This window comes from Canis lupus, chromosome 21 (assembly GCF_003254725.2).
Source record: "Canis lupus dingo isolate Sandy chromosome 21, ASM325472v2, whole genome shotgun sequence".
Taxonomy (NCBI): Eukaryota; Metazoa; Chordata; class Mammalia; order Carnivora; family Canidae; genus Canis; species Canis lupus.
This window is the reverse complement of record NC_064263.1, coordinates 39184338-39205124: the sequence shown is the minus strand read 5'-3', so window position 1 is coordinate 39205124 and position 20787 is coordinate 39184338. Positions and strand designations below refer to the sequence as shown.

General features: G+C 47.2%; 1 long non-coding RNA gene across 10 annotated transcripts in view; it reads left to right on the top strand.

The window, feature by feature from the left end:
* LOC125753247 (uncharacterized) overlaps nt 1-20787 on the top strand; it is a 141839-nt gene that overhangs the window by 13598 nt on the left and 107454 nt on the right. For 7 of the 10 annotated variants that reach the window (XR_007404597.1, XR_007404595.1, XR_007404603.1 and 4 more), the window contains exon 1: nt 6317-6459. The exons of the other annotated variants lie outside the window; for them this stretch is intronic. This is a non-coding gene — a long non-coding RNA (uncharacterized LOC125753247). Of the gene's footprint in view, nt 1-6316; nt 6460-20787 lie in introns of those variants that run through there. 10 annotated transcript variants of the gene reach the window in all.

The following is a 20787-nucleotide window of genomic DNA, read 5'->3' as shown; positions in this document are numbered from 1 at the left end:
AGGCGCTGCAAGCATCTCAAATTCATTTCTAATTCACTTTCCTTCTGAAGTGGTTTTGAGGAAGCGCGATATCTGAAAAGGCAGCTAATGTAGGCCCTGTAAATAGTACATCCAAGGGCTGTAATGGAGGGAGAGAGAGAGAGAGCAAAAGATGGATTAAGTGCCCACCTTGGGCTTGGAAAAAAAATCCTTTTGATCTCGCAGCACTGCACAATGCCCTATTACCTTGTTGGCTTGCATCAGCCAGAGAGAGGATGTTTCTTATTGTGATTGCTACAAATTGGCACCTGTTTCCCAGAGAGTAGCTTTCTCCTGAATTAAGTAGAGCGCCCGGCTCCATCCCAGGTGATAAGGACCTCCTATTAGTGGGTAATGTCAGCCGAGCCACCTCTAGTCCGCCTTTGCCTGCCTTGAGGAACCCTGGCTAGCTACACTCTCTGAGTGCTGCCTCATAGGCCCAGGGCGGCTGGGGGCACCTCTGCAGGAGCTTCATCTTTCCTAGCCCAGCCATGTGCTCATCTCTTCCCCCAGATCTTTCTAGTGGCTACAGTGGGCCACACAGAGCTACTTGGAAGCATAGTGCTGACCTTCGAATTCATCGTCTTTCTCCAAACTTGGCCTTCCTAGATTCTCCCTTGTATTTAATTATTTAATTAATTCAGCAAATATTTACTGAGCACCTACTACCTTCCAGGCACTCTGATGGGTGCTGGAGATACAGCAGTGAATGAGACAGCTCTGCCCTCACAAGGCCTATGGAGTAAAGTAAGGATCCTTATGATGACATTGGCCTCATCAAGATAATCCAGGATAATCTCCCTCTTTTTTTTTTTAATTTTTATTTATTTATGATAGTCACAGAGAGAGAAAGAGAGAGAGGCAGAGACACAGGCAGAGGGAGAAGCAGGCTCCATGCACCGGGAGCCCGACGTGGGATTCGATCCCGGGTCTCCAGGATCGCGCCCTGGGCCAAAGGCAGGCGCCAAACCGCTGCGCCACCCAGGGATCCCATAATCTCCCTCTTTTAAGATTAGCTGACTAGTAACCTTAATTCCATCTGTAACCTTATATCTCCTCTGCCATATAACCTAACAAGCTCACAGGTACAGGGATGAGGATGTGGGCATCTTGGGTATAGGAGATGATACTTTGTCCTACCTCTGAACTGGTCTCCCTGCCTTTACACTTGTCCCCCTATAATCCAGATTTTAAATAGTAGGCAAAGGGATCTTTTTTTTATTTTTTAAATTTTTGTTATTTGTATATGGTTAACACACACTGTTCTGTTACAGTTGTACTTTTCAGTGATTGAACATCTCTATATGTTATGCTGTGCTCACTACAAGTGTAGCATCTGTACCATATGGTGCTATTACACTATCATTGACTATATTCCCTATTCTGTGCCTTTTATCCTTGTGACATATTCATTCCATAACTTGAAGCCTGTACTTCCCACTTCCCACTTCCCTGTACCCATTTGCCCATCCTTCCAACCTCCTTCCAGCCACCAGTTTGTTCTCTGTATTTGAAGGTCTGATTCTGCTTTTTGTTTGTGGTTTATTAATTTCCTTTGTTTTTTTAAATTCCACATATAAGTAAAATGAGATGGTATTTGTCATCCTTAGTCTGACTTTTTTCACTTAGTATGATACCCTCTAGGTCCATGTTGTTGTAAATGGCTTTTTAAATGGCTATGTAATATTCCAGTGTGTATGTGTTTGTTTATACAAATACCCCATCTCTTCTTTCTCCATTTATCTATTGACGAACCCTTAGGTTGGCTATTGTAAATAATTGGCTATTGTAAATAATGCTACAATAAAGGAGGTGAGAACATACAGTGAGGGAAAGATATTCTCTTCAATAAATGGTGCCGGGGAAATGACAGCCACATTTACAAGAATGACATTGGACCACTTTCAAATACCGTATACAAAAATAAACTCAAAAATGGGTGGGAGACATAAAGATAAGACATCAAACCATAAAAATTCTGGAAGACAGTACAGGCAATAATTTCTTTGACATGGACCATAGCAACATTTTTCTAGATATGTCTCCTAAGACAAAGGATATAAAGGCAAAAATAAACTATTGTACTGACTTCTCTGTACATAAATATAAAAAGCTTTTGCACAGCAAAAGAAACCATCAACAAAGCAAAAAGACAACGTAATGAATGGGGAGAAAATACTTGCAAATGACATATCTGATAAAGGATTAATATCCAAACTGTAATAAGGATTTGTAAACTCAATACCAAAAAAATTCTATTGATAAAAAGGTGGAGGACCCCCAATAGACACTTTTTAAAAGAAGACCTACAGATGGCCAACAGACACATGAAAAGATGCTCAACATTGCTTACCGTCAGGGAAATGCAAATCAAAACTATAGTGAGGTATCACTTCATACCTGTCAGAATGGCTAGAATAAAAAAAGGTAAATAACAGGTGTTGGTGAGAATGTACAGAGGGATCTTTTAAAAACATGAATCAGGTAATATCATTTTCTTGCCTAAAACCCTCTTGTTCTTAGAACAAGTTCAGAATTCATTACCTCCACCTGCAGGGCCTTGCAGGCTCCAGCCCTCTGCCCTTTTCCAAGCCTCACCTGCCACCGGGCACCCTGCAGGGCCTGAGCTCCTGGGAGTGACATGATACAGGATTCTTTCTGTATCCTCCTGTATTCTTTCTGGTTCCTCCTCTGTCATGTTTTAAGTTCTCAGCTTAAATATTTTGAGAATAGGTTCCCCTTACCTGTGGCTTAAGTGGGCACATCACAACTCTGATCATGGTCTGTAATTATTATGTGTTGGCCTGTGGAGGCTATGATGGCAGAAGCCTGACTTCTTTGTGTTCTGCTCAGGCTCCTGGCCCTGGGGCCTGGCACACAGTAGGATCCCAATGAATGTTTATTGATGAGTGAATAATGATACTCGCCATATATTACTGAGTGGACAAAAGCACTATGCCAAAGAATATGTGTAGTTCATAAGTGAGAAAAAAGCCCTATATGTGTGAAAGCCCCATATGTTTGCGCAACCAGAAGACTTCAGGAAGAACCAAATTTATTGCAGGGATGACCTCTAGGAGGGGAAGCTGATGGGGATACAGAGAGAAATGACTTCCCCCTTTTTTTTTTTTACTTCATACACTTGTTTAAAATATACTTTGTTATAAGTGCATCTAAACTATCTTTAAAGGGGAAAAGAGGGCAGCCCTGGTGGCTCAGTGGTTTAGTGCCGCCTTGAGCCCAGGGCGTGATCCTGGAGATCTTGGATCAAGTCCCACGTCAGGCTCCCTGCATGGAGCCTGCTTCTCCCTCTGCGTCTCTCATGAATAAATAAAATCTTTTTTAAAAAATAATAAAAAAATAAAGGGGAAAAAAGTAAAAGTAAAAAAACAAAAAAAATTTCTTGTAATAAATATGATCAAATGCCAGAGAAAGTAGACAAAAAATATATTTTTTAAAAATTATATCTCCTAAATGCCTCCCAGGGCTGTCCTCTGTCTCTCAGCATTGCTCCTGTGTCCCCCATGACTGGCTGTGATCTGCCCTGAGCAGACTCCAGGGGATCTGTGAAGGATGGGTCTTCAGTCAGATCTGAGCATTCTACGTCCTATATCACAGCCCTGGTGTCGCCCTATCTGCAGAACACAGGCTGAGACCCTGAGCCTAGTAGAGAGAGAGAGAGAGTGTGTGTGTGTGTGTGTGTGTGTGTTAAGGGGTTGTGGCTCATTGGTCCTGGAGAGTCTGGCCTGACTTTCCAGCCCTGTTTCTCATGTCCTTCTTACACTCTACAAGTAAGAACCCAGAGCCAGGGCCCTCTGCCATTTTGCCTTTTTAGGTCTTTGTAGCTGCTTTGCTTTCCACTGGCAATACTCTTCATGTTTACCTGGTAAATGACTATGCATCCTTTACTACCTGGATCTGCTGTGGAAGTTTCCATTCTGTACTTCCTGACTTATTCCTCTCCCCCAGCAGTGTTGGTCTCTCTCTTCCTGGGAAGCTCCTAGAAAGGATAGGAGAAATGTTCAGGGAAAAGCCTATGGCTCCACACTGCCCACTACTTGGTTCCAAATCTCAGCTTTACTACCTACCAGCTGTGACTTTGGGCAAGGGACTTAAACTGTCTGAGCCTCAGTGTCTGCATCTGTGACGTGAGTGATGACACTCACACAGTAGTGGTGCTTTTAAATGCAGGGACCTATCTGAAGCTCTCTTTTCAGGGCCCAGTACCTGCAAGGGGCTCAGCAAACAGTAGGCCTAAGGAGCATGTGGCACAATATGTCAGGACATGCAGTGGGATGTCTTGGAGGGCAAAGAAGCTTTTCAGAGGAAGCAGTGTCTGTGCTGAGTTCTAAAGGAAAAGGAGATGGCTCCAGCTGGTGGGTGGTACCAGGAGCATCAACCACACACAATGGGAGTCCAGAAAAGTGGAGTCATGGAGGAGAGAACGTGCCCAGTGGCCCAGAGGACTAAAGCCCCAGGCATCAGGCCAGTTCCCCGCTGGAGGGATGTGGGGGCTCGCAGCCTTTGTGCTACTTCAGTCCAAGCTGTTTGGGGTTTGGCGTGAACATACAATAGTGCCTGAAGAGGTGGCTGCAATTTTCCCCTTGAGCTCTCAGATGTCTTGAAATTGGTCTGAATAATTTTTTCCCCTCAAATTGTTCAAAACGTTCTGTTTCTGGCCCAAGTGCCTGGGTTTCCTGTTGCCTCATGGAAAGGGTCCTGGGGCAAATTTGGAGGTCTTGGGGAACTTAGTGAGTCAGGGCACCCTCATCCACGTGCCCTGCTTCTCTGCCAAGCCAGCACCCCAGGGGCTGGAGGGGCTGGTGGCCGATGGGTTCTAGCAGGCTGAGCTCTGAGGCCCCACACTCAGGCTGCGGCCAGCGCCTGTGGGCAGGCTGGGCTGCAGGCCAGTGAGGGCCAGCAGGAGCTGCCGGGAGCCTAGCCAGCTGAAGCCTGATACCTGGCTCCTGGCTCCATGGGTAGCTGCCCAAGAGGGTGGGATGGAGGCGTGGGCCTTCTCAGGCGGCCCGGCCTGGGGGCGGCTCTGCGGCTCTGTTTGTGTTGGCTCTAGTGGAGCAAAAGTGAGGAGCTGCCGATAGCATCCCAGAGCCCAGGCAGCCTCCAGAGAGATAGGGCTCGTGCTTCCCCAGCATGGGTGGGCATGCCGGCACACACTCGGCGGCATGCACTCTCACACACACACCATTCATCCATTAGCCCCCTTCCCAAACAGGCCTTGAAACAAACTCAGATGTGGACGTTCCCCTGAAGGAGAAGGTGGTAAGGAAGGGTTGTGTGTGAGCAGTAGATGTCCTAGGCCAGGGGACGTCACTAGGATTGTGACATCTGGGGTGGGCTGCAGGGATGTGGGAGCTGGCAGGCAAGAAGCTTTGGAGGGTGGGAATGCTCTGAGTATAGAAAAGTCCTTTCACAGTCCCAGCCAGCGTGTACCTCCCAGCGCTCTGTAGGTCTTCACTCAGAACTCTGCTGCCCGGTGACAGCCAGGCCACTGGCTTGCATGGCACAGCTCTGGGGCAGCGCTCACCCTGAGTGCCATGGAATAATGTCACTAAGAGTAAAGATGCTATTTTCATACAGTGGGGTCTAAACACACCCCCTGTGCGCAACAAAGTGACACAGAGAGCCCTGGGGACACACAAAAGGCTGCTGTGGGGAAGGGGAGACTAGCTCCCCCCCCCCCCCCCCCCCCCCCCCCGAACATGGGGCTTTTATGCCATCCTGCAGGCGAAATTCAGGAAGTCAGGAAGTCAGGAATGTGTGTTCTTGTTTATTGTGCAGAAGAAAGGGGGAGGGTGGGGAGAGGGATCTTGTCCGTTGAAGCTGATAACCAGTGGATAGTACTGAGTTCTCTCCAGGGTGACTCGTCCATGGTGGCTTGTCTCTTCCTGAGAACCTGCCGCCTTCCTTTTCCTCCTTAGACCAAACACACCCAGGCCTCTGATTCAGGCCTGCCTTCTGCCTCGCAAGCACAGAAACCATCTCTGGCTAATTTGGTTAAAATGGTGATTTATTAAAGGATATTGGGAACTAACAGAATCCGGAGCCTGGAGGCCTACCAGCCAGAAAGAACACCCAAATCACTTTGTAGAACTGATGGATCTGGAGAGAGCCCTGTGGCTGTTGCTGCAAGGTGCTGATCCTACAGTGAACACTACGTCCATCACTGCCAGGACCTGGTACCACATTTCCCAGAACTTTAGTTCTGGTTCTTCTAGAACCTGGAATGTACTCCAGGCAGCATCTTTGTTACATTATTTCCTTTACATTCCAAGTTTGATGTGGGTGAGTCTGGTCACCAGAGTGAGGTCACAAGCTTGAGCTTTGGCTGCAAGGAGGCTGGGAAGGCAGGGGCCTGGCTTCCATATGAAGACGTGATCTTTGCCTGAAACCAAGACTTGGGGTTTCCTCCAAAACACAAAGGTGACAAATGACCACCACAGAGGTGTGCAGAGCCCATCTCAAAAGAGCAGCACAGAGGTCTTTTTCTTCCTTTTCTTTTCTCCTCTCCTCAGGGCATGGACAGTAAGTCTGAGATGCACAGATGCCTCAGCTTCCCCTCGTTTCCATACAGCTCCTCTGCCAAGACCTGTAGTCAGATGTCCTGACCTACTTTACCCTGGAAGTTACATCTGTCCTAGGGGATGAGGTTCAGCCCCAGCCCTCCCCACTCTGGTCCTCTTTCTTTTTATTTTTTTCTTTTTATTTTTTTGAGTATTTGTGAACTTGGGCACCTTTCAGCTTTGAGCATGGATAAAAGGCTTTCCTCTGCTCCATTCTATAGCTCAGGGGCAGCCTTGGGGTCTTTCAGGAGAGCAGAGGAGGAGGTATGCCCTCAGAGTCTGGTGAACCACAGCTGGCTCCCTCCTGATTGATACTGACAATAGCACACTGGCCCAGGTGAACATTCATCTTTCCTGATGGTCACGTGGAGGATGGCTAATAGCCCTGTTAGGTTGACTGACCCAACCTCCCCGTGTGGTCCCCCAGGGTAGACCCTTCCCTCAACTGGCTCACATAAAGATAGTCAGTGTTCTGGCGGGGAATGAGTCTCCCTGTATTAGAGGAATGTGGCCTCAGAGTACATCAGGTGTGGAATTGAACACCTACCCTCCTCCAGCACTTACTGGTGTAGTCTGTTCCTTGGTTTATACCACTGTCCCATGATACAAAAAGGGCTTCTTTTTTTTAAACAACCTTTATTTTTAATTCCAGAATAGCAATGCCCATGTTGCTCTTTATCAGAAAGTAATGCATATCTTGTTCAATTTGAGTAACATGTAATACGAAAATCAAGAGGTGAAAAGTCTTCCTATTTGGAACCCCCTTTAGATAACTGTCATTAAAAGTTTTTTTAAGTCTACATATGAAACTGTTCTAATATATATCTAAGGATGAAAGGAGTGTGTGCATGGGAAGATATTCCAATATAGTGTGGATTTAAAAAGGCAGTTTACATTAGGGTCTGATTGTAGGTGAGGTGAGAAGGGCTACCTAACCGAACGCCTAACCCTCCGATGGAGCTCCCTGCACCAGAGCTATCTTAGCTCAGACTGACCAGCCAGGCACCCATCTGGAAGCTGATCTGAGCAGCAGTTCTCATCTTTTTAGCACAGTTGTTCCTAGAGTCCAGTAGCCAGCAGGGCCAGGGACGGCCAGCTATGGTGACTCCTGTGGAAGGAGGTGAAGGGATCAGTGGGCACACTGGCTCTGAGGGGCCTGGCCCTAGGTCACCCTTCTCCCCCTACCAGGCCAACCTCAGGGAGGAGCTCCTCTTCCTTGGAGATTCTAAGAAAATGGCAGGGCCTATTGGCCTCCCAGAGGTATGTTCCTCTGGGGCATTTACAGTTGCAGGGGCCAACCTGGGGAGTCTCTCAGGGCCCTGGGGCAGGACAGAAGGTGAGAGGAGAACAACTGCTTACCATTAGGACCTCACTGTCTTCTTCCCCAGGAGACACTGAATGAATATCTGCTAAATGAATGAATGAATGGAGACATGTCACCTTGTTGGTACAATCTTCATTGGCTCTAGCTATATTTCTAAGTCTTGGGGAGCCTCCCCACCCTGTCCCCTTCAGGAAGTGGCCTGTTCCTAGGAAATCACAGAGTCCCAGGCTCATGGAACCCCTTGAGCTCACCTGTCCTGTTCCCTCCCATGCAGGCCTTTGCCCTGTGATTGCAGCTCAGCTTCCCACAAAGGACACAGCAGACCACCCTGCAGAGAGAGCGATCCTGTTCTTCATAGAGATGTGTGAACAGACCATCGCCCTAGAGGTTGCAGGGCCCTCTGCCCTGACTGGGAGCCCCCCACTCCAATAGTTCAGAGGTGTGGTGTGGTCAGGGGAGGGCATCCCTCACAATCTTGAGGTTCCTTGCCAAGGGTTCCCACATGATGTGGGAGGGTCTGCTGGTCCCTTGCCCTTACGCCCGAGGAGTCTCCCTTCCCTGGTTTTGTTCAGCAAGCCGCCTTCCCCTTCTCCTCCTACCCTTCCTTCTCTCCCCCCTCCCCACAGTTCCCAGAAGTAGGACCCAGGCCACCAGCTGCAGCCTGTCCAGGTTCCCTATCGGATTATGAAGCTTAACATTTTTGTGAAGGAAGAAGAAAGCCTCTCTCTGGGAAGTGATAAGAACATTCCATCCTCCTCTGGCTCCAGGGAGCCTGGGAAACAATCACCAAAGGGAGAGAGACTCCCCAGGGACAGACTCCCCGGGCACAAGGCTGGGCTGCCCTCTGCCTCCTCCCCCTTCTCTTCCTCTCCTGCTCCCTCCCCTCAACAGAGGGCTGGTCTTGCCTGTGGTTAGTCAAGGAAATCTGGGGGCAGTGAGCCTAGGGAGTAGGGCAGGCCTTGGGCCCCAGACACCAGGCCCTTCTGTGTGGCCGGCCTCTTCCCAGCCCAAGGCTGCCTCTGGGAACTCTGGGAACCAGCTCTCTTGAGGGAAGGTTGTAGTCTGGGAGGCAGGGAGCTTCCATGCAGAGGAGTAGCAGAAGAGATGGCTGCGGTAGGAGCTTATTAGCAATGGCGGGTGGCCCCATTCCTGGGAATGACCTAGAGTTCCTGACGTGAGAGGTAAGATAGCTAAGCTAACACCAGATGGGCACTGAACCTGAGAGGAGCTCCTCTGGTTGACACTGTGGTTAGAATTTGTCTCCCCAGTGCTCCCATGTCTTTCCTCCTCTTCCTTCTCTCCCTTTTAATGACAGTGTTCTCTAAAGCCTCCCTGGTGCCAGAGAGAGAGAAAAGGCTAGGCTTGCCTCCTCTGTATTCCTTCACCAAGGAGAATCTTGCCCCAGGGCCTTTGCACTTCTCTTTCCTCTGCTTCTCTTCCTTCAGTATCCATGCCCTTTCAACTTACTTCAGATCTTTTCTTACCCTTACTCTCTCATTGAGATCTCTCTTGCCTTCCTACATAAAATGGCAACCTACCCTCCCCCATAGCAGTTTCCCTCCTCCATCTCTTAGCTTTTATTGCTAATATATATTTTTACTGATTGATTACACTTCTTGTCAGTCTCTTCCCACTAAAACATAAGTTCCCTGAGGGCAGGAATTTCCTCCCTTGCTTCAGTGACTAGAAGACTGCCTAGAACAGCAGGCCTTGTGGCTCGAGGACTTGGCGGAAACCAACTGATTGCACCAAACAAAGGCGGGTAAAGTGGAGGATGGGTTTTGAAGGAATTTAATGAAGAGACTTTATATAAGCTACAGGTATGGTTGAAGAAAACCAACAAGAGTGTGAAGCACCCTGGTGCTACCAACAGAGGGCTACTCACAAGCTCCAGGTGGGAGACCGCATTTACCAGTATGCTTTGGTCTGTTCTTGACCTCTGATCTCATGAAGCCAGAAGACAAGAGCACCTGGATAATGTGGTCCATGGAGTTTACGCCCCTGGGACCTGGAGTGGGGTAAAGCCTAGATCTGGAGAAGCACTTGAGAAGATTCATACACAATAAATCTGTTAAATAACGAATGAATAACCTTAAGAAACCCACATATTAGTGGAGAAGACGTGTCTTACTCATGCTTTCATTCATTTTCTTCACGTATTCATTCATTCATTTAAGGCAGAGGTGCTGAGCATTGGGTGGATATTAGGACTTATCAGAGACCAGGGTGGAGCTATTCCTAGCCCCTCATGAGCTGCCTCCCCTAGCAACTTGCTGGGAAGATGGACACTGAGGGCAGGTTTCAGGACCTGGAACTGCTGCTGCTGCCTCACCTGTTGGCTCACCTGCTGGCAGCATGCTGTGGGAGTGGCCATAGAACACATCTGGCTGAGGGTGTGCTGGGCCCAGTGCAGGATGGGGCAGGCAAGAAAGCTTTGGTTCATCAGGGGACTTGTTAAGTCAGGCCAGGTTGTGTGAAGGCACTGGGTGTGGGGAGACATCAGTTGTCATTTGTTTTTCTAAACCCTAGAGATTTGAAGCTTGGTGAGGAGGTCACAGAGATGGGCAGCCTATGGGCCCTTTAATCTTCTAATCATACTGGGGAGCACTCTGTGCCAGAGCTCTAGCTTGTCCTCCCTTAATCTGTCCAAGTTGCATTATTATGCCCATTTGACTGTTGAGGCACCTGAAGCACAGAGAGATTCAGTAACTTACCTAAGGTTCTACCGCTATTAAGAGATAGAGTTGGCATGCGCACCCTGGCAATTTGTGTCCAGTCTATGCTACTGTCCTTTATGCAGAGACCTTTGGTGGAAGATCCATAATGGGGGGGAGAGGCAGTCCTCTAAAGATCTAGGAAGATTCTTGGTGATTTCCTGCCCAATTGTGGAAGGGAACCTCTGCAGAAGTCCTAGAGGGAAGGGACTTGATCAGAGACAAGTATGGACTCTAGGTTGTATGCTCCTCCTGGCTGATGAGTCAGAGCTGAGTAGGAGTCCCAAGCTCTAGAAGCCAGTCCTCACTGACACCATCTCTCTCTCATACTTTTCCTAAAGTGGCCTTCCCCTGGCTACCTGGCCGCCTTTTTTTTTTTTTTTTTTCTGGCCTTTTATCTTGCCTTGCCCCATTCATTCTCCATGCTGTATGTTTCCAGAACTCAAACATTGTCATGTTGATGCCAGGATAAAAAGTCCAGCCTTCTCCCCATGGCCTAATGCCTGCATGATCTTCCCTGTACACCTCACTGGCCTTGTTTCTAGTCATTTCTCCCTTGGCTTCTCCACTCCAGCCCGCTGGCCTTATTGCTGGTTCTGGAGCACACTGCATCATCCCGTCCTTGGGACCATTCCATTTACTATGTCCTGTGCAAGGAATACTGTTCCCTCAGAACTTCAGATGCCTTATTCCTTCTTGTCAGTCAGATTTCAGGTCAAGTGTCAACCCCTTGAGGTGTTTCCTCACCCTACCAGCTGAATGGATGTCCCCCCTTTTATCACTCAGCCTCTCTTCATCCCCTTATCTGGGGTTTACTTACTTTCTCACCTTCATCACTATCTGAAATTATCTTTTTAAGTTTTATTTGTTAACTTAGTATCTGTCTGCCTTCATTAGAATGTGAGCTTCAGGAAGGGAGGAAATTTGTGTTTTGATTATTGTTGCATGCTCAGTGCCTATAATAGGGTGTGACATAGGGTCTCCACTAACTACATAACTCATCAAGAACTTGCTCTGCCGTTTCTTATCACTGGGCTTTTGAACATGCAGATCCTTTTGCCACCTTCTTCACTCAGCTAATTCCACTCATACCTTTGTTCTGAGCTCAAAGGCCACTTCTTTAGAGAGCCTTCTCTGCTGGCCCATGTTCTCCTGACCCCCTACATTTCCGCCCTCTCAGAGCACCAGACTTCCATTGTTGCATCTCACTCCTGACCTTGCAAGGTGAATTTCTGTCTCTCTACTAAAAAGTAAACTCTGTGAGGGCAGGGACTAACTGCTTTGTTTACTTCTGTTTTCCTGGTGTTTAGTACAAAGCCGGACACACTAGATGCTCCAAGGTTATGTGTTGAATCATTGAAGGGACAGCTGGGGCCCTCAAGTGGCCATAAGAGTAAGGGCACAGGTCTCTCTTATCTGCTTCTACCTTGACAGGTTTGAAAAGCTCTGCAAGGCATTTTTACATACATGACTTCAGTCTTTCTAACACACTCGTGAGATAGATAGGCATTGTGATCTTCCTTTATAGACAAAACAACAGAGGCTTGGAGAGATTAAGGAACCTTCCCAAGATTATATACTTGAGAGCAGCAGAGCTGGGACCCAAACCCAGGCCTCCTGACTTGAATCTTTTTCCTGGGATCCCTTGCAGAAAGTAAGATGCAAGTTGGATCCCAGGTAAGGTGGGAGATAGCCCTACTCCCACCCTAGCTTCTTCCTTTCCCTCACAGCCTGTTTTAGTTATCTGCTGCTGTGTAGTAAACTACCCCAAAACTTAGTGGTTTGAAACAATAACGTTAATTATCTCACTGTTTCTCTAAGTCAGGAATCCTCAGCTTCAGGATCTTTCACAGATACAACAGTCAGGGTGTTGATTGGGGCTGCAGTCATCTGCAGGCTCAGTTGGGGAAGGATCCACTCCAGGCTCACATGGCCATTAGCAGGGTGCAGTTCCTTGCTGGCTGTTGGCCAGAAGATGTCTCCAGTTCTTTGCCACAGGGATGTCTTCATCAAAACAAGCCAGCTGAGAAGGCAAGACAGAGCCAGAGAGATGGAAGTCACAGTTTGTATCACTTAATCATGGGAGTGACATCCCGTCACAGTTTTCTGTATTCTATCATGAGGAGTGTGTACCTTGGTCCCCCCACACCCTGGCTGTGAACACCAGAAAGTGAAGGCCACTGGGAGCCATGCCAGAAGCTGCCCCTACACAGCCCTGTTCTCTCTGGCAGCTCTCAGATTTTGAATCCCTCCCTGCAGGGCAGCTAACTTCGTCCTATTCACAAACATCCATGGGGATGCTGCATGCACTCATTCGCTTACTGACTCATTTATTGGATGTTTAACGTTTATTCTGAACTTACTGAGTGCTAAAACTTTTTATTTCTTAAAAATTATTTATTTTAATTATCTTTAGCTAATCATACATGTACTTAGTTTATTATTGGAGTATAATTAACATACAGTGTTACATTAAAATGTACAACATAATGATTCAGCAATTCCATATATTACTCAGTGCTTACCACAGTACCACGGTAAGTGTAGTCACCATCTGTCATCATACATTATTACAGTCTTATTGACTATATTCCCAGGGCTGTACTTTTTATCTCCATGCATTACTTCTTTTGTAACTGGAAGTATGTACCTCTTAACCCCCTCTATTTGTCACTCATTCCTCCATTTACCACACCTCTGGCAATCACCGGTTTGTTTTCTGTATTTTTCATTGTTTATTTGTCTTTTTTTTTCCGTTTTGTTAATTGAATTCCATATGTGAGAGAAATATGGTGTTTGCCTATCTGACTTATTTCACTTAGCATAATGCCTTCAGGGTCCATCCATCTTATTAGGAATGGCCAGATCTCATTCTTTTTTATGGCTGAGTAATATTCCATTGTATATATTTATAACACATCTTCTTTACCCATTTATTTACTGATGGACACTTTGGTTGCTTCCATGTCTTTTATAAATAATGCTGCAGTAAACATAGGGGTGCATATATCTTTTCAAATTAGTGTTTTGTCTTCTTTAGGTAAATACTGTAGTTGAATTACTAGACAGTACAGTAATTCTTTTTTAAACTTTTTAAGGAATCTTTGTGATGTTTTCTGTGGTGGCTTCACCAACTTGCATTCCCACTAACATGAACTGGGTGTTAAATCTTGATTACTGGAGTTGCCAAATTAAATAAGGTTCATTTTCTGCCTTGAAAGACATAGGTCAAGAAATAAATGAGATATAGTGCGTGCTCATGGAAACTTTGGGAAGTAACAGTGTTAATGCTCATTTAACACTGTGTACCAGGCATCAGTCTAAATGCTTTCTATGTATTCTCTCTTTTAACTTTCACAGCAACCTATAAAGTAGGATTTATTATTATCACTCCATTTTATAGAAGAAGTAACTGAGGTACAAACAGGTGAACTGTTTGTTCCGGGTCACCCAGCTAGCACGGCAGGGCTGGGATTCAGGCCTGTGCAAACTGACTCCTGAGTCCATACCCTTAGTCCCTTTGCCATCATGGGGATGGGCTGTCAGAATGACAGGTGTTGGGGGGCATCCTCAGAGTTCTTCCCTGTTCTTAGGAGCAGTCTGTAAACAGATATGTTTTTGTGGGCCTTGGTGAAGGGCCTGGGCCCTCTGGATTATCTGGGATGGGAAGAATGGCTGGGAAGCCCACTGGCAATCTAGGGAAGAGAGTTGTTTTGGTTTAAAAGATTGACATTTTAATAAACTGCTCTTAATTAACAGCACTTTGAAATTCTGAGTGGTGTGCTCTCCATCTTAAAACACGCGGGCGGGTGGTTTCTTAGAGAGTGTGATGCTTGTGGGTGATCTCCTTTTTTGAAACAAACCCAGACCCTCCAGTCACAATGTATTTTTCATTCCAAAAATGATCTTTACTGCAAATGTTGCTTTGGTTCGAGCGAATTAGAAAGCCTTATTACACAGGCAGGCACTTCAAACAGTGCCCGGCTCGCCGCGCCGGCTGTGGCATCAAAGGCTCGGCTGGAATCCCTGATTACCACCCAGGCTGTCGGCCACTCGGGAACAGGCGGCATCTGAAGCGGGGCCCTGGCTCCAGCACCAGCAGGCTCAGGGCATCCAGAAGCCGGGCAGCAGCCTCCATGCCAGGCTTGGTGCTTCCCCTTTCAGGGATGTGGAGGGGGTGCTGTGGGCTGAAGGGAGAATGGCTTAGCTGTCCTTGACTGAGCACCTATTGTGTTCCAGACACATGCTAAGATCTTTGACATGCATTATTTTATTTAAATTTTCCAACAGCTACCTACAGTAGTTGTTACACTGGGAGATGATACCCCTCTTTTTCTCCCTTATTCTGACCTAATTAAGAAATAAGACAAAAGAGCCAGGCAAATAAGAGACCACAGATCATGCTTCTTACTGACACTACAAGCTGATATTGGAGAAGGTGGCTTCTATCTGCAGGCAAGCTGGCTTCTCATTCTGAACCTCACAGTTATCTAGTTCCTTCCACAGACACATGCACACTTACTGGGACAGGCTGCATTAGTCGATAATATGGATCTCTAAATTGTTAGCAGAGAGCAAAATGCATGCCCTCTGCGGGCAAGCCAGCTCCCCAGAGAAAGAGAGGGGCTGGAGGGAGCATGGCCACATTTGTCCTACCAAACTGACCTATCAGATAATTCTTCACTTTTTAAGGCCAGGTGAGTGAGAACAGAGGAAGGGGTCTGTGGGCTCCTCCATAAGTCAAGAAACCTCAAACCTGCCAGCCCCTTTCCTGGCCATTGGTATTATTTTCTTTGTTCTTTTGACATGGAAGGAAGTCTGAGTTTCACAGCTGCCAGTTAGTTGGTGGTGAAGCCAAGATTCTGTCTGACTCTACTTCCCCTCTAAACCTTGAGCTCCTCAAGTTAAGAGGAGGTAAATTCCACTCATTCAGTGTCGTAGGAACTAGCACAGGGCAGTCATGAAGGTATGTCTTTGAAGAGAGCAAAGCAGATTGATCCTTTCATCTAACTTATTGTCTCTATGCTGGGGGCTGTTCTTGCTGTCAATGGCATTAAACTGGTGAAGTAGGTGAATAGTGGCCCATCCCCCAAAAGGCAGGCCCTCATGCTAATCTCTGAAATCTGTAAATGTGACCTTATTTGGAAAAAGGATTTTTGCAGATGTCATTAAGGGTCTTAAAATGAGATCATCCCAGATTACCTGGGAGAGCCCTAAATCCAATGACAACTGAGAAGAGAAGGCAGAAGAGGACAAGGCCATGTGAAGACCAAGGCAGGAATGATGTGGCCACAAGCTAAGGAATACCTGGAGACTCCAGGAGCTGGAAGAGGCAAGGAAGGATTCTTTCTTGGGAGGAAGCACAGCCTAGCTGACACCTGATTTGGATGGCTGGCATCCAGAACAGATGAGAGAATAAATTTCTGTTCCTCTAAGCTCACCAATTGGTGAAAAAGTACCACCTAGGCAGCTCTAGGAAACTACTGTGCTGTTATTGAAGTATAGAAAGACACTTTGGGCCCCTTCCTCTCATTCCTGACACACATGGGAGACATGGGAAGAGGTGGCCAGTCATCCCATCAGGACCTTGGTCTGAACCACTTTCCTCTGGGGATGCTTGACTCCCCCCCGCATCTGAGGCATGAAGGCAGGAGGCCTATCTGCAGTTTGGACATCATTGTATATAATATATTACTGAATCAAGTAAACATAAATGAAAATGAAGAGCCACACTTGCACATGGACCCCTCTACACCAGGTTCTAGAGATATGGGGGCAGGAGGTTTGGTTAAAAGCTGATGAGTTTTCCTTATAGCCCTGGCTGTTGAGATCTCTTGGTATCCAGAAAGGAAAGATAGAGAATTTCCAACTGTTTTTGGGAGGGAACTTCAGAAGCCACAAGCTCTCCTTGCCAACCTTCCTCTCAAAGAGACATCCAGCTGCTATCCCAGTGCCTCAGAGTTGGCACAGCGTTAGGCCACCCTTCCTGGGGTACCTCCATCAAAGTACTTCCCTGCATGGAACCCCCATCTGTCTTTCCATGATGGCTATTCTCACTCTCATTTCATAAATGAAAAATGGAGTCTTGGCAACTTTCTAGGACCACATACAGTTAAGTGTTGAAGCAAGTACTCTGAGAAATTAGAGAACCTTGACTATCTGTCCTGGTAGTTAAAAAGAACAAAGCATAGTACACAAGTGAGGGTTTGTGCTTGTCACCATTATGCTGCATTGTTGGGTATTGTAACAAGCGCTGTCATAACTGATCCAGGGCTTAGCTGTGGTCCTTGGAAGACCAGGTTGGTTACTTAAATCAGTATTGAGCTTCTCTCAATACTTCTACAGTATGTATTTTGGGTGGGATTTTTTTCAAAATATTTCCTGACTTTTGGCCTCCTGGGTCCATCTACAAGCACAGATTCTGCCAAATATGGATCATCCATCTGAAACCTATTGGCTCTTTCATGGTAACCTTGGGCATACTATGTATCAATAAATATTTAAATATAAATGCAATTAGTTATGGGCAGCGGGGAAATAAGGATCATATTTGAACCTGTATTCTGGCTGGCTATTCACCCCTCCTCCCACCTGGGCTCTTTGCAGAGACCTGGGAAAGCATGGTTGGGTCATTGGTGAGACCTCTTTCCCCCTACTAAAGTCAAATCTAAACCTTAGCACCAGCCGCATATGCCATCTGAAGTGAGGGGTGTTCTGTAGCACAGTGATACACAACAGAAGCCTGTGTGATCTGTTTCACTTCTGCAATGAGATGAGCATTGTATGCAGAATGTAAATCAACACCTGGTTTCTTTCAGGAAAATCTTGCTGGGAAAAAGTCCGCTGAACTGAACAGTATGTGTAGTGACGTATGTCGTTTATGTCTTGCCCCTAATCTCGTTGCATACCAGTAAAAACCAGCGCACAGACTAACATGGACCACACTAGAGCAGCACTGCTGAGTGCAGAGAAGAAATGAAAAGAGAGAAAAAAGGCAGGGTCTGCCCTAAGGAGGGGCAAGTGCTGGTCCCCTGCAGACCCTGCCCTGAAGTCATGGGGAATGGGGAACGCAGGAGAGAGGCCCCATGGGGGTCAGATCTCTCCATGCAGCAGTCCTGCTGATTAGGAGTCTCAGCCTATCTAGCAGTGAGGCTATTCTCTTGGCTGCTTTCTCTTAGCAACAGAGTATGAGGAAAAGGCTGGTCAGAGAGATGAAGAGAGGGATAGAAGCTTTCCTTTCCCTGCAAAGATGTCTTTCAACGGTGCTATAGAGCCTTAGCAACAAGAGTGGAATAAATTCTTGGCAATCATACTGCAGCCTTTACATGTTCTTGAATTTTATTGTTCTTGATAAATGTAACAGCAGAAGGCCTGCAGGCATCTTCGAGTCTTCCTGGAAAATGTGAGGTTTTGTTTCCAGGGTGCTGGGATGCAGGTTTTTGGATTGGCAAGCTCCCAGGAAGGGCTGAGATAAGCACACCTCAACCAGTTCTGCTGGTTGGGGTCAGAGAGGAGGGTGGCAAAAGACAGCAGGGAGACCTTGGGGGCCTTTCCCTGCCACCGGTGAGAGTGGCCAGTTGAGGGGTTAGGATGCCTGGGTTTGTGTCCTGAGAACACATCATGACACTCTTGAGCTTTGAGGTCCTGCTGGGGGTCCTGCTGTGACAGGGCAGGCCATCCCATGGGGAGTGAGAAGACAGAGGGATCCTGAGGCTGCCTTGAGATCCCACCTCTTTGCACTTGAGCTGGTCGTGAAAGGGTGCCAGAGAGGACCCCAAGTTGCCAACCTGCTGAGGAGTGAGGGTGAGTGCTCAGGGAAGCCTTAGAAAGATCTGGCCCAGGCTGGGCTCTGTGTGGGCAGTGCTTGGCTGCCCAAGGAGCTCAATTAACTGCTTCTAATACAACCTTACCTCTCAGGGCCTCTTTTGTGGTGGGCTCCACAGGGGGACACAGAGCTGAGTCAAGCACACGGTGCCTAAAGCAATACTAATGAGAGCTAATACTGAGTGTTTACCACACACAGCGCTTATGCTCAGAGCTTCATGCACATTATCTAATTTAAGTCCTCCAGTAGTCCTCAGAGGAGTTGCTGTGTGATTCCCTTTGACGGTTTCAAGTATTGAGACTTGGTGACTTAGCCTGCCTGAAGTCACCCAGCTGGTAATAGTGGAGCTGGGACTTGAATTCCCCAGTTGGGCTCTGGATCAGTGGTTTTCACCTTGGCTGCCCATCTGCATCGTCTGGAGAACTTTTATGGTATACCCACGTCTGCATTTCTCCCTAAACCAATAAAACTGGAATCTCTAAGGGTGAGGTTGGGCACTGATAATAACTTCACCCCAACATTGCATGTGGTCAGCTAGTTTGAGAACCTTGTCTCTAGGACCTGTGAGCTTAAGCACTGCACTGCCCCAGCCCTGCTCATGTCCACTGCAGCCTCTAACATGACACACCATGATGACCTCTGAGCACTTGCTTTTTCTCAGCGGGCCATGCTGGCCTCAGAATGGGGCTCTCATCCAGGTCTCTGACACAGGAGGACCATTTCTGTGTCATAAGAGAGGTACCGTCTCAGCAGGGAAGAATCATGGAGAAGACAGGAGAATCTGGGGTAGAGTGAGAGATCAGAGAGGCTGGTGGGAGCTTAGCAGGAGCCCCTAGTCTTTGTTCATTTATATGAACTTGTTTGCCTAGGTACTGGGGAGCTCTGAAGGGTATGTGAGCATGGCAGTGACCTCGCAGAAAGCCATCGCTTGCTGAAGCCCCTGTAACTTCTCCTGTACCTTCTTGCCCCAGGGGTAGGCTAGGAAATGGAATTCATTGAAAGATCAAAGTGTAAACATTAAGAAAACCATCTCCTTGTTTCTCCCCACTTCCCTGTCCACACTAGCAATGTCAAGGTCCCCCAGCCTACACACTTAGTGCTTCATTCCTCTTGATCTTTGTCCCCACGGTTTCCTCTGCCTGGAAAGCCCTGTCCCTTCATCAGCCATGTGAACACATTTGCATTTATACTTCAAAACCTGTTCCTGAAGCCGTTAGGAACCCTCCCCGATAGACTTCACCCCTTCCTCCTTAACCCTCCTATAGCATGTGCATAATTCCAGGGCTGCACGGATCACCCTGTCATTGTAGTTGTCTGTGTGCCTGGTCCTCTGCAAGACAGCTCCTTAAGCAGAGTGTGTAGCACATAACAGGCACCTAAATCATGATCAGTTTAAATTTCTCTCCAAGGTCAAGAGTCTTGGGATAGCAGAATTTTAGGAAATATCCCAAACCTCCTCTTGTAATCCCTTTTGTCTAGCCTGCCAAGCTAAGCAAGTTTCTCCATTGTCTTCACTGCCTTGGACCAAACAATTGTCTAGGAAGATCTCTTTTGAAAGACAAAAGGATTACCTGGTGATTTTGGTATCAGTAACTTTCTGACAGCCATTCACAACCACCGAGCCCAGCCCAGCTTGTCAGAGTAGCTATGCCAGATCCTGGCAAAAAAAGAGACACAAACATAGTATATTTTGAAGCAGATATGAGAGCAGGAGAGGGCTAGGCCTGAGAGTGTGGTGTTTTCGTGAGAGGTGTGAGTGTTTTACTGAGGCCAGGGGTAGCATTTTGGGGGCTGCCAAGTGGCCTGAGAGAGGTCATTGGCTGTGTGTGCATAGAGGAGAGGGAGGCTTACGGGCCCCCCTCTGATGAAGAAGGGGGAGAAGGAGCCATCTAGGACTCAACTGAGGCATCGTTTGAATGGGTCAGGGATCCACCAAGGTTAGCGAGTGGGCTGTGTGCACATGCGCTCTTGTGCAAGTGTTAGCTACCAGGTCTCCCCCACAACTGTGGGCAGACCCAGGCTCCCAGAGCCAGCCAGAGAGGGGATTACTTTCTGGTTTAGTAGATTAAATGCTGAGGTTTCTGTGAATTAAATCCCAAAGCAGCTTTGGAATGTTTTCACTATCTCCACTGAGAAAATGAGATCTTTTTCATCTGGTAACACAGGAATAATAATACCCAGATCCCAGGGCTATAGTGAGGATTAAATGAGATCCTGAATGTCCAGACCCTGGCCTGTGCCTGGGACACAGCAAGGCCCTAATCAATGGTCATTCTCAAGTGAACCAAGGCCTAAGGGGGCTGGTTAGGGGCAAGCCTGAAATAA